The 13,875-nt window shown below is 39.4% G+C and overlaps 1 pseudogene; it reads right to left on the bottom strand.

The window, feature by feature from the left end:
* Positions 1 to 2,712: 2,712 nt before the first annotated feature.
* LOC101707789 (histone-binding protein RBBP4 pseudogene) lies at positions 2,713 to 3,993 on the bottom strand (annotated as a pseudogene).
* Positions 3,994 to 13,875: the final 9,882 nt, after the last annotated feature.

Raw genomic sequence — 13,875 nt, 5'->3', positions numbered from 1 at the left:
TGAGAAATGTCTGTTCATTTCAGATGCCCATTTTTGAATTGAGTCTTTGAATTTGGGAGGTCTGATCTTTTTTCAGTTCTTTATATATTCTAGATAGAAGTCCTTTGTCTGAGGTACATCTGCTAAAAATATTTTTCCCACATTGTAGATTGTCTCTTAGCTCTGTTGGTGGTTTCTCATGCAGTGCAGAAGCATTTTAATAAGATGAGATCCCAGTTGTTGGTTCTTTGTGCTAGTTCCTGTGCTACTGAAGTTTTGTTCATAAAGTCTTTTCCTATGCCATGCCTTCAAGAGTTCTACATAAGTTATCTTCCAGCAAGTTTAGTGTTTCTGTTTTAATATTTAGATCTTTAATCCACTTTGATCTTAGTTTAGTGCCTGGTGATAGATATGGGTCTAGTTTTAATCATTGGCAGGTTAAAATCTAATTTGTCCAACACCATTGATTAAATAGGCTATCTTTCCTCCAGTGAGGGTGGTTGGCTCCTTTGTCAAAGATGAGGTGGCTGAGTATGTCTGGAGTTGTTTCTGCATCTTCTAACCTATTCCACTGATCATTGGGTCTGTTTCTTTGCCAGTACCGTGATGTTTTTATCACAGTAACTTTGTAGTATAGTTTCAAGTTGGGGATTGTGATACCCCCTGCCATGTCTCTGTTGCCTAGAATTGCTTTTGCTATTCTAGGTCTCTTCTGGTTCTAAATGAATTTTTGGATTGATTTCTCTAGTTCTGTGAAGTATATTGTTGGAATTTCAATCAGCATTGCATTAAATCTATATAGTAGTTTTGAAAGTATGACTGTTTTCACTATATTGGTTCTTCCTATCCAGGAGCAAGGGATGTCTTTCCATTTTCTTATATCCACTTCTATCTCTTTTTTTAGAGTGCTGTAGTTTTAAGTGTAGAGGTCTTTTGCTTCCTTTGTCAGATTGATTCCTAGATATTTCATTTTTTTGGATGCTATTGTAAAAGGAACTGTTTCCCTAATTTCTCTCTCAGTGAGTCTGTTATTTGTGTATAGGAAGGCTATTGTTTTTTGAGTGTTGACCTTGTATCCAGCTACTCTACTGAATCTGTCAATTAAGTCTAGAAGTCTTTTGGCAGAGTTTTTTGGATCTTCTATGTAAGTATCATATCATCAGCAAATAATGACAGTTTAACTTCTTCCTTTCCTATCTTTATTCCTTTTATTTCTTTCTCTTTTCTAATTGCTGTGGCTAATGTTTCCAGAACGATATTGAACAGGAGTGGTGATAGTGGGGATCCTTGTCTTGTTCCTGATTTTAGCGTGAAAGTTTTCAGTTGTTGACTATTTAGTATGATGTTGGCTGTTGGTTTTTCATAGATAGCCTTAATCAGGTTGAGATAAAGACATTCTGTTCCAATTTTCTGTAGGGTTTTTATCATAAATGGGTATTGGATTTTGTGGAATGCTTTTTCTGCATCTATTGAGATGATCATATGGTTTTTGTCCTTGACTCTGTTAATAGAGTGTATTACATTTATTGATTTATGTATGCTGAATCAGCCCTGGGATAAGTCCGACTTGATCAGGGTGTATGATCTTCTTGATGACCCTCTGTATTCTGTTTGCCAGTATCTTGTTGAAGATTTTTGCATCTATATTCATTAGTTAGATTGGCCTGTAGTTCTTTTTTCTTAGGTAGAAAAGCAATTTATTCCATTATAAGCACTTACATAGTTAGTCATGAAGAGTAACAGGCCTGCTGGTGAAACAGGTCACCTAAAATGGAGATGGTATTAAACTAGTGGTCAAGGACTAACTTCTTAAAAAAAAAAAAGGCAACTCTTATCGAAGATTAATTTAATTTTAAAAACAAATACAAGCTATCAAATCATCCTTCTCAACTTGACAGTCTACGTGAGGGACAGCTGTCAGGTAAAAACATACATCTTTACAACTTGGTGGTCCCAAATTAAAACAACAACAAAAAACAACAGAAACCATTTCACAGAAATGAAAGGAATAATATGAAAACAGCTCAAGAAATACATTAACAAGCAAAAATATATAGAGAAGGAGGAACATGTAGCTTTTGTTGTTGTTGTTGTTTGTTTTGTTGTTATTATTGTTGTTTTGGGGGCCGGCGATCAAACTCGGGTCCATTGCGCTTGCGCAGCAGGTGGCGAAACCACTAAGCTAAATCCCTGGCTGAAACATGTAGCTTTGACTTAACTGAATAAACCAAGAGGAGACTAGTCTACATAGGAAAACTATGCATCCTGGAAAGTCATGTATGAAGATTTAGAGTAGGAACCTATGACTTGATTCTCCCCTAATTCCTGAATAAAAATGACCTCTTGCAGTACTTATATTTCATGGCTCAGACACCTAACTTCATTTGACTCTGTTCCTTACTCAGTTTAGCCTTTACTGAAACAAGTCTGAAAAATTTGGGAATTTATCTTAAGAAGAAAAATAATCACATATTATAGTCCCCTTTCTGTAGCTACTTTAGACCTGGGTTTGTTAATAGAAAATTCCTGAAGGAAATTTAAATATAGGTCTGTGGCTTTGCTGAATCAAGTACCCCAGTTAATATTTAGAAAACACCCACTCTTTGGGCCAATAGTATTATTGGTGGTATCTATTGTGGAGGGATAGCTGAACAAAGTCTGTATGTCTCAAAACCAGTGTTAAATAAATCTCAGGGTGGAGAGGAAAAAAGGAGAGTCTAAAATCATGAGTGCAGATATATCTAGGATCCTTGTCCTTCTGGATCCACACTTCCTTCAGGGTCTTCATCATTATAAATATTCTCTGCCATCTGCCACGCTTGCATGATATTGTCGTCTGATACAGAACAAATCACCCAAGGTTCATTGAGATTCCAGGAAAAATCAAATATCTTGGCAGTGTGACCACCATGAATAAACAACAACTCAGGTGAGCCTTCTTCTGCATCTTCTGGAGATTGCTCTTCTCCAATTTTACTTAAATCCCAGACGTTCAGTCTGTGATCAGTATAATTGGAAGCCAGAATAGTCTCATTGTGAGGTGACCGCTGAACCTGGAATGTTTCATCCTTATGTGATTCAAAGGAATGCAATTTAAGTTTCAAATTTCTTAGATCCCACAAAGCAACAGTCTTGTCAGCTGATCCTGTGGCAAGAGTGAATTCACTATAAGGATTGAAAGAGAGGCAGCTCACTTCAGCAGTGTGAGCATCAACTGAGTGGCTTGGTTTGGAATTTGTTGTTTGACTGAGGATCCCAAATCATAAGTTTCTGGTCATCAGCAACTGACCCAAACAGAAACTCATGGAGCAGATGCCAGGAAACATCTTCTGCTACTGCTGTATGGCCTGTAAAGATGTTCTTCACATCCACTACCTTTCCTTCCTTTGGAACAGCACTGATGTCCCATAGGCAGATGGTATGGTCATCTGAAGCACTAAGTAAGTGCCCACTGAGATTTGGGTTCCAGGAAAGCCCGTAGCCTTCCTTCTGATGTGCACGGAGACGCAAGTCTGGGTTGCACTCTCCAGAGAGGTCTGGTTTAGAAAGATGCTTTGTATAGTCAGAAGCAAGAACATCACTGGATGGAGTCTTTGTTGCAATGATGCAAGGGTTCTGGGGCATATAACGGGCCCTGTTTACTTCTCCTTCATGGTTGATCTTGATTTCTATTTCAATTTTCCCACTAACAGAGCCAAAACCTCCAAATTCTCCTTTCTCACCGTCATAGTGTGATGCATCAAACTGGGCATCATCATTAGGGAGCTGTATGCTGGCTATCACAAGGTGGTTTTGTTCATCCCATGTGTGTGTGCCCAGGACAAGTTGATAAATGCTGAAATCTTTCCCTTCTGGTCTGGCTACATCTGGAAGCCACTGTGCAGTTAGGCTGGACCACTCTAGAGCATGAGTCATCACCAAATCATAAAGAAAAGCTGTGTTCTTTTCCCACATTTTGTACTCCTCCTTGATCACACTTTCTTCATCATCAAAAGCTGCTTCCTTGTCAAGCATGGTGGCAAGAGAGCCAGGAAGACTCTGGGGCCAAATGATGTGGGAGGGGCCGGGAGGCTGCAGGTGCTAGCTCTGCCCATGTGGCCTCTATTGTTTCCTGCGGTCTGTAGTTCTCTTTACGGGTTAGGTCTTTCCCTGGTTTGGGAATCAAAGTAACATTTGCTTCCAGGAATGAATTTAGAAGTATTGCTTCCCTTTCAATTTCTTTGATGAGTTGAAAGAGTAATGGCAATAGTTCTTCTTTCAATGTCTTGTAGAATTCAGCAGTGAAGGAATCAGGACATGGGCTTTTCTTTGTTGGTAAATTTTTTATTACATTTTCAATTTCACTCAATGTAATTGGGGTCTTTAGAATTTCTATAACTTCTTCATTTAACTTTGGCAATTCATATGTGTCTAGGAATCTGTCCATTTCTTCTGTGTTTTCCATTTTATTAGAGTAGAGCTTCTTGAAATAGGTGTTGATGATCCCCTGGATTTCTGCTGGGTCTGTTGTGACTTCACCTTTTTCATTCTTAATTGCATGGATTTGAGCCTTCTCTTTCCTTCCTTTGATAAGATTCGCTAAAGGTTTATTGATTTTATTTATTCTTTTGAAAAACCAACTCTTTGATTCATTGATTTTTTGTGTCATTCTCTTAGTCTCCATTGCAATGATTTCTGCTCTGATCTTTATAATTTCCTCTCTTGTATGAGCTTTGGGTTTGTTATGCTCTTCTTCTTCTAGGAGCTTGAGGTTCTGCATTAGGTTATTTATTGGAGTTCTCTCTGTTTTCCTAATATGGGCATTCACTGCTATGAATTTCTCTTGTCGAACTGCTTTCATTGTGTCCCATAGATTCCTGTATGTTGTGCTTGCATTATCATTTACTTGTAGAAACTGTCTAATTTCTTTAATTTCCTCTGTGACCCATGGGTTGCTCAGGAGGGTGTTATTCAACTTCCATGTGTTTGTGGGGGTTTTGCGGTTTCTTACATTATTGAACTCCAATTTTATTGCACTATGGTCTGATAATATACAGGGGGTAACTTCAATTCTTTTACATTTATTTCAATATGTCCTATGAGCTAGCATGTGGTCTATTTTGGAGAATGACCTGTGTGAAGCCAAAAAGAATGTGTATTATGATTTTGTGGGGTGGAATACTCTGTAAACATCTATTAAGTCTATTTGTTCAATAGCTTGGTTCAGTTCTAGAATTTTGTTGTTAATTTTTTTGTCTAGATAATCTGTCTATTTGTGATAGTGGGGTATTGAGCTCCCCCACTACAACTGTATTAGTGTTTATTTGGTTTTTCACGTCCATTAATATTTGTTTTGCATAGTTGGGGGCATTCATATTTGGTGCATATATATTTATGACTGTCATCTCTTCCTCTTGGATTGTTCCCTTCACAAGGATGTAGTGACCACCTTTGTATCTCTTAATTAGTTTTGATTTGAAATCTACTTTGTCTGAAAATAAGATTGCTACCCCTGCTTTTTTCTGCATTCCTGTCATGTGCAGAACTGTTTTCCATCCTTTTACTTTCAGTCTATGAAGTTCTTTTCAAGTTAGGTGTGTTTCTTATATACAGTATATTGTTGGATTTTGCTTCTTATTCCCTTCTGCCAGTCTATTTCTTTTGATTGGTAAATTGAGGCCATTAACATTGATGGTTATAATTGATAGATATTGACTCATCCTTGTCATGATGTTTTACTGTTGTTGGCTCTTTTATTTCTTATTTTTCCCCTTTTCCCTTTAGTTTCTTACCTTGCCTGGTCGTTTCTCTCTGTTTGGCCTCATGGAGTTGTGACTTTCATTGACTTTTTCTAGGATATTGTTTAGAATTGTTCGGAGTGCTGATTTGGTGTTCATGAAATTTCTCAGGTGTTCTTTGTTGTGGAAGTATCTAATTTCCCCATCCATTTTGAAAGATAATTTTGCAGGATACAGCAGTCTAGGTTGGAAGTTATTTTCTTTTAGGACCTGAAATACTTCACTCCAGGCTCTCCTTGACTTGAAGGTTTGTGTTGAGAAATCTGCTGTGATTCTGATGGGATTTCCTTTGTAGGTGATTTATTTCTTTTCTCTAACTGCTTGTAGGATTTTGTTCTTCCATTGGGTTTCTGGGATCTTGACTATTATATGTCTAGGTGTAGATTTTTTTTGATCATGGATAGTTGGAGCTCTATATGCCTCTCTCATCTGTATGCCCAATTCTCTACCTCTGTCTGGGAAGTTTTCTACTATTGCTTCTGCGAATAGTTTTTTGTTGTTGTTGTTTTTGGTACCCAGGATTGAACTCTGGACCTTGCACTTGTGGGGCAGGCAGCAGAACCACTGAGCTAAAGCCCCAGCCCTTCTTCTGTGAATAGTTTTTTATGTCAATTGTACTTTTTCCTGTTTTTTTTTTTGTTGTTTTTTTTTTGTGGACTGCTATCAGTCTTTTGTTTTTCTTCTTTCCTTCATCTAGCAGCTGCTGGATTGAATTCTCATGGTCCTTTACTATTTTTAAGAAATTTCTGTTTTCATGGTCATTAACCACAATCCTGTCTTCTATACCTGATATTCTATCTTCACATACACTTAATCAGCTGTGTATACTTTCAAAGGAGTTTTTAATCTCCTTGATATCTGTTTGAATCTGTTTCATGGATTCCGTTTCTTTCCTATGCTGGGCAATCATGACTTTCAGCATGGTTCTGAGCGCATCTATTTTTTTTTTATCAGTTTCTGTACTAGAGCCTCTAATCATGTCTTTCACTCTGCTCTCCATCTCTGTAGTTATCTGGGAGTTTATTTATGCTTTGAATTTTTCTAGAGCCTCATTTACCTGTTTTGTTACTTCCTGTGCTACCAGTTCAGGGTGTCCAGGTGGTTGATTATCAACCTTTTCTGCCTTGTTTCCCCCAGAATTTGCCTTTGGTGGGGTGGAAGTCTGAGTTCATGCCTTGCTTAAATGTCTTCTCATTTTTCTTTTTGGTATTGTCCTTGGTTTAATTCCTGGGTTGATACTTTGAAGTTGCTTATTGTAAGTATCTGTGTTGCTTGTAATTAGAACCCTTATGGAATGATTGCTTCTCAGAGGTGTCTTCCAGATATAGCTGGTCTTTAGGTTTTGAGTCTCTAATGACTCTGAGGCTATCTCATTTTCATTATACCAGGAAGGACAACTGGTTAGGTAAATCACAACATTTTAGCCCATGTGATACAATCAGCAACACCATAGCATCAAGTACAGCTTAGAAAATGACAATTTGTGGTAGTTATTAATCTGTCACCTTTAACTGTGTGAATTAAATTAGAATCAAGGGCCAACCCAGTGTATGTTTATAGTGAATAAACTCTTCAATATAGCAACTTTACCTTCCGGATGGGGAGTTAGAAGGAGTTGGGGAGGGAGGGATAGGTAGGTAGAAGGATAGCGGAAGGTTACCAGTGAGGCCAGAGGACACAGGTGAGAGAAGGAAAAAGAGAAGAAAAGAAAAATAAAGAAAAAATACAAATTAGGGTCAGAACAGAAACACAAAGGGAGATGAAGAATAATGTGGAACAGCAAGGGAGCAAGTGAGAGAGAGAAAGAAAAGAGAAAAGAAAGAAAAAAGAGAAAAATTAAAATTTGAAAAGAGTAGAAAAATAAAAAATCTAAAAATAAGAGCAAAAAAATACTAATAATAATTTTGAAAATAACAAATAAAAGATAAAAATGAAGGGCCTCTTTCAGGGTATGTCTCTGCTATCACAATAGACAATGTGGGCAACAGTGTGCAAATATAAGTCAATGAGTCTCAGCAAGCCATTCACAGACCCGTGAAATTCAGACAGATTTCTCGCTGCAATTCCAAGATGAGCTCCCTGTCCTGCAGGGTTGAACTCTGCAAAGCTCTACTGCAGGTTCCAGCTTCCCTTCCCCTGAAGATAGTCCAGGTTCTGATGGGAGGCAGTGATCCCTCCAATTTACCAACTACGGTGGTCTGGTGTGCCTTTATTGCAGAGATTCTCTTCACTTTTCCAGTGGGCTTCAGTTTTCATCAAGGAGCCTGAGAGAGGCCCTCTATCTGTGGTTCACTTCTGCAGCTCAGGACAATGCCCTCCTTGTGCCTCTGTTGTGTGGAGCCAGGTAGTGGCACAGCCAGGAGTCCAGAGGCATGGGGAGGCAGGTTAAAGGCACCTGCGTGCTTGAGATGCTTACCGGTGGGCATGTTGAGGGGTCCTCACCATCTCACTGGTCACAGGTGGACATAGTGAGCCGACTGGTGCAGGGCTTCACATGGCCAGGGACCTCTCAGCTCACGCACCTAAGTGGCTCACTGGTGGGCCCTCAAACTATCTTTTAAAAGAAAAATCCTCAACATTTCATTCAATGCTATTTGAACTTAGAATAAACTTGTCTCATCAGAAAATACCTACCAGGCCTTGACGGACTGACCCCTGCTCATCAGTCTGGCTTCTGGTCACCTTTTATTCCTCTTCACTTATTGTGTAGCAGTCATATGAACTCTTTTCTATTATTAATCACACTTCAGTCCTGTCTGACTTCCTTCTTCCTGTTTTTGGAGCTCTTTATTCTTATGTCTTCATCTAGCCAGTGCATCTTCTTGCACATCACAGCTAAGTATTTCTTTGAGGTAGCCTTACCTGATTATCCTGGCCTAAGCAGGATCCCTTGTTATTTGCTCTTCTTGCATTCCACCATTCTCCACTGGAACATTTATGACCATTAAAATTAAATGATTGTGTGTAATAATTAATTTGATAATGACTTTGTCCTTTTGGTATCTTCCGAGGGAAATGACTTTTCCACTGCTCTATCCTTAGCACATCACATGGTGCCATTGATGCTCAAAATTACATGTTGCAAAAAGAAAAGGAATCAGTGAATGAATGAACAAATAATGATATCCCAGTTTCTGTTTGAGGATTAAGGAGATACCATGCAGCACATAACTCATATTCATTATCTTCCACTTCCCATCCTACTCACTGTTTTCTCACCCTGCAGCTGCTTTCTCAAAGAATCTCTGAATCTGTCCTTTTTAAATCGAGCAAGCTTGCTGTTGGGAACACCCACAGTCACACTCTACAAACACACAACTCACTCTGAGTAATCACATTGATTTGGAATTAACAGCCATTCAGACACCTCATTGAAGATGCCATCTGGGATGTTATTGCTCTTCAGAGGTATATCATATTCTGAGAAAATCTGTCATAATGTAGAAATAACTCATCAGAATGGCCATCACAGAATCTAGATGTGCATCCTAGCCAAGCAGCATCCGAGGCTGAAGATTTCAATCATTTTCCTTTGGCGAGATAGTGAAGGAAGAAGCGTTACATCTTTTGCCCTGTTTTTAAGAGTCAGGAGAAATGGTAAGTTCAAGAATGTGTAGAAAATGATCCTCCGTGCCTTTGCACATTCAGAGTCATTTCACTGAAAAAAAACATTCCTCAAATTTGTCTCTGGTCCTGGAAGTTCTGTGCTTTGTGGATTTGATTCTTTCTTGGCCACTTATGGCCCATGAAGTCATTCAGGGCAAGTTTCTTCAGCACTGTGAGTCCCAGTTCCCTTGCTGGTATTTTTGGATAGCAAAGTGTATGGCCTAAGACCACTGAGGGGCTTTTTAAAACTAAGGATTATATAGACTTATATATAATGCCTGCAACATAGATACTCAAAATGTTTACCAAAATAAAATGGATTTAGCCATGACACAGTCTTCGGTTTAGACATTAGAAAAAGTAGTAGCATGGGCCCCTTTGACTACATCTTAATGGTAGAAAAGACAAAAGCATTATAAGCAATACTGGCAATGGCATTATAAGCAAACTAGCTCTGGAGGGGTTGGAATGTAGCATTTTCCCTTCTCCATGATGTAAATACTCCCACTTTGGCCTGTTCCAAGCTACCAACAGTTCAATAATTAGCTCCTTAAATTTCAGACAAATAACAATGGGATCTTGCAAGCCAATATAAGCCAATTTCAGCAAACACAATGGGAACATATTCATATCCCACCCACTTTCCTCCTGGGTTGGTGCCAAGCCTTGACTGTGCCTGGAGAAACCCAAAACAGAGCTTCTCAGTAGAAGTCTACTCCCTCAGCCATTCAGGAGGAACACCTGGTGGCATCCCAGGTGCTGCCTGCTGCCACAACATCCCCTTCAGCCCATGGCGGAGACACCTCTTGGGCAGAAGACCATTGTCTTACCAGAGAAGTGCAGTGTTATTCAGCAGGCTCTTTTGAATTGAAAATAGCATTTAAAAAAGATTATCCCAGGCAAAGGCATCAACCGCTGTGTACTCATTGAACTTAAAATAATGCAAGATTGATTACTTTTGTAGTCTATGCAAATTGCAAATGGCATTGATATTAAATCCTTGGTGGTGTTTGACTTCACCTCCAAGTGCCTCAAAATTACTGTTTTCAAATCAAGAACCTAGCCTTTTAAAAATTAAGATGTATAGGGTGTATCTCCCCTCCAAAAACAAAAGTAAAAGAAAAAACTCATAACTGAAATGTATAAATAATCCTAAATGCTTATGATTAAAAAAGATAAAGTGCTTTATGATGTAGTCTCAGTTCTCTGTTGATTTCTGACCTACCCTGTGGAACCTATAATAAAATGTTGTGGCCTTAGTGAAACTTCTTAGGTCTCTAATACAATTATACAATAATTTTTGCCTTCTCCCGGTACTGCACTGAAGTAAACCCTCACTCACAGCCTGGTCTAGTGGCTTTGCTACCTCTACACATTTTAGAAAACATCATAGATGTCACCTTAATTCATCCAATAGCTTTCTATATACACAAACACACACACACACACACACACACACACATTTCAAGCTGTATGACCTTGGATATAGATAGGAGTCTTGGAGGGTATAGTTTCTTTTACACAGTCTGAGGGATACGTTTGCAATTATTTGCATTATTCCTACTCAACACCCAGGAAGTGTGCTGAGGCATTACCCAAATTATCACCATGTTTTATCACAGCATTTCAGAAAAACAGATATTATGGCCCTCATTTTACAAACGCAATAGCAGAGGCTGAATCATTAAGAAAACTTTCCCAAGGTGGTACATCTAGAAATGGACAAGGTAGGATTTGAACCTGGGCCTTTCTAGCTGTAAAAACTGTTCTTTTATATTCTGGTCACACTGTCTTTTGAATTCATGGCTCAAGAGCTATCTGAAAGCTTGTTTCATTCCTTCCATCTACTTCAAGTCTAACCAAAGGCACCTTCTGTCTCCACCTTGTCTAAAACTTGAACTTGAGATGATGTCATGGGATAGTCAAATTAGATCGGTACAGATTTGTCAAGGTCTTACTTCACTGGAGATGTTATGCTGGGCATAGAATAATGGCAGAGACCTTCCCAGAGGGAAAACAGACTTCTCTGCAGAGAAAGAAGATAGTATGAAAACACAGCCTGATCACAGCCAGAGGTGAGCTCTTCCTGCCATCTCCAGACCCTGCTCATCATGCTCATCCTGTCCTCCTCCCTCTGTGCTCTTCCCGCTCTGTGTCCAAGCCTACTAAAGTCCTACCTCTAGGATCAGTCTGTGCTTTCCCTGCACTCGCCATAGCCAGTGCATGACCTCAGCCCCGGGCTCCACTGTCTCTTGCCTGGACTATTTAAATGACTTTCAAACTAACCTTCCTTTGTGTACAATCTTACACCAACTCTAAGATTAATCTTGGGTTTTTATATTCAACTTTTATTATGATACTTCTCTACTACAAATAATTTATGGATTTAAAAAAAAAACTAAAAAACTAATAATTTCTCCCAATACAGCCTTAGAAATCTAGATAATAAAACAGATGAGAACAGATCATCTTTAGCTTGGGCTTTAATTTTAGTTTAGACTTTAGGGATCTTTTTCTCCTAGAGTACTTTTCTCACCCCCTATATCCTCTCTGAAGCACCTCCAAGGCAGGAGGCAGCACAGAGCAGTTTGAGATCATTGGCCTGAGGAACAAATCTCAGCTCATTAGCCTGATACTCAAAGCCCTTCTGTCTGGCGGGCTTGGGAGCCATCCCCTAGGGTTGCTGCAACATTCGGAGCCAATATATTCAAGGCCTTTGGAGCATTTCCAGAACATGATAAATGCTCAATAGATGTAGTTTGTTTTACCAGTTGTTGTTCCCAATCCTTTATCCATTTGTACATCCTAAATTTCAGTTTATGTAAGCTCCTATTTCCTGTGTTTTCAATCCCCAGTTGGCTATCACTAGTCATTTTCATTTCCTCAAGCTATTTTCTCAGCCCAAAATTTCTTTCCCATATAATCTCTATATACATAACCTATCCCTTTTCCAAGGCCCACTGCCTCTTGGATTATTCTCCCAGCCAGGAGCTATTTCTGCTACCTCTGAATGCATGTGGAACTTTACCTGGGTCTCTCCTAGGGCCTGGTTGCATCATTAATTGCATTGCTCTGTATCATCAGTTCCACCACAAAGAAGATGCTGAGTCTGAGTCAATTTTGTCCTTGCCACTATTCCTCCTTGCCATAAGTCCTCTGCAAATATGGAATAAATGTATACAATGTACTTGATGCCTTTAAATTGTGATATTTTGCCACATTTTAGGTATTGTAACTGCTTAATCAAAGACATCTACGACTATGCAATACATTCAGTGTTATTTTATGGTCAAAGAGCCTTCGGAGTCTGTCATAGTCACTTTCCTCCTTGCTGGAACAAAATACCCAAAACCCACAACGTAAAGGAGGAGAGGTTTATTTTCACTCATATTTTAGAAGTTTCAGGCCTTACATGGTAGGGGACATGGAGGAAGGACCTGAGCAGAAGAAAGCTGCTCATCTCATGGTCATAAAGAAACAGAGAGGGAAAGGAGAAACTGGAAAGAGACAGACAGAGAGAGAGAGAGAACACCTTCAGGTCACTCGACAGTTACCTGTCAACTCAGCCCTGGCTCTTAATATCACATGTAGCTATAGCTGTAGAGTCCTGGGAATTCAATCACCTTTCAAAAGCCCTGACTGTGAGCACATGAGGCTTGGGGTGGGGGGCGCCTAGATAGAAACAATGACAAAGTCCAAAACCTTTACTTCTCAAAATATTTCAGGTTGAATCATCTGCTTGCATGTCAAGCATATTTGGTTCCAAGGAGTCTTTTTCCTGTGGTGATGTAGTTTTCCTCCCAGTAGGTGTCCATCTGCACACTCCCTTTGTCCCAGCCAGTGGGATCTGACTTTCCTGAAGGAGAATCTCAAACAGTGGATGCTGCCCATAAGCCCGCTTCTATGAACCTTCTGACCTCCTCAGCACAGCCCTGGCTCCCCTGGATTGATGGGTACCTTCTAAAGTTTCCCCATGACAACTCTCTCTTCTAGGCTGGTCTTCAAGCCCCAAAAGGAGTATACTGTGAAACCTGGATGTGATCGCTTTCTTTATTTTATCCCTTCTTTAAAGACATCAGTAGTTTTGTGTCATAAATGCCTACATTTCTCAAAGTACGGTCCTCAGGGTATCATCAGAAGTACTTGGAGCCTGTGCTGAAATCCACTGAGTTGAGTTCCAAACCTAATAAGCTCCAGTAAGCTGCTGTTTTTCAATAGCTTCTAAGGTGACTGTTATGTCCACAGACAAGTTAAAAATGGCTAGGGACAAAGCTCAGTGAGAAGGCCCTGGGTTCAATCCTCAGTACCACATATATACACACAGACAAAGAAGGCTGGGACCTAGATTTCATCAGTAATACAATCCTCCTCTCCACAGTTTACTCACTAAGAAGCAGTAGACATAATCACTGTACCTCTGGATCATCAGTTTGATCATTTAAAACTGTCTACAGCAACACTACTTAATCACAACTTTTTGGATTAAAAGTGATAATGCATGTGAAGGGCTTGG

The sequence above is a fragment of the Heterocephalus glaber genome, unplaced genomic scaffold (assembly GCF_053883595.1).
Source record: "Heterocephalus glaber isolate CG9 unplaced genomic scaffold, H.glaber_assembly_v1.0 deba00000071, whole genome shotgun sequence".
NCBI lineage: Eukaryota > Metazoa > Chordata > Mammalia > Rodentia > Bathyergidae > Heterocephalus > Heterocephalus glaber.
The sequence above is the reverse complement of the archived record's forward strand: the minus strand, read 5'-3'. Positions and strand labels throughout refer to the sequence as shown.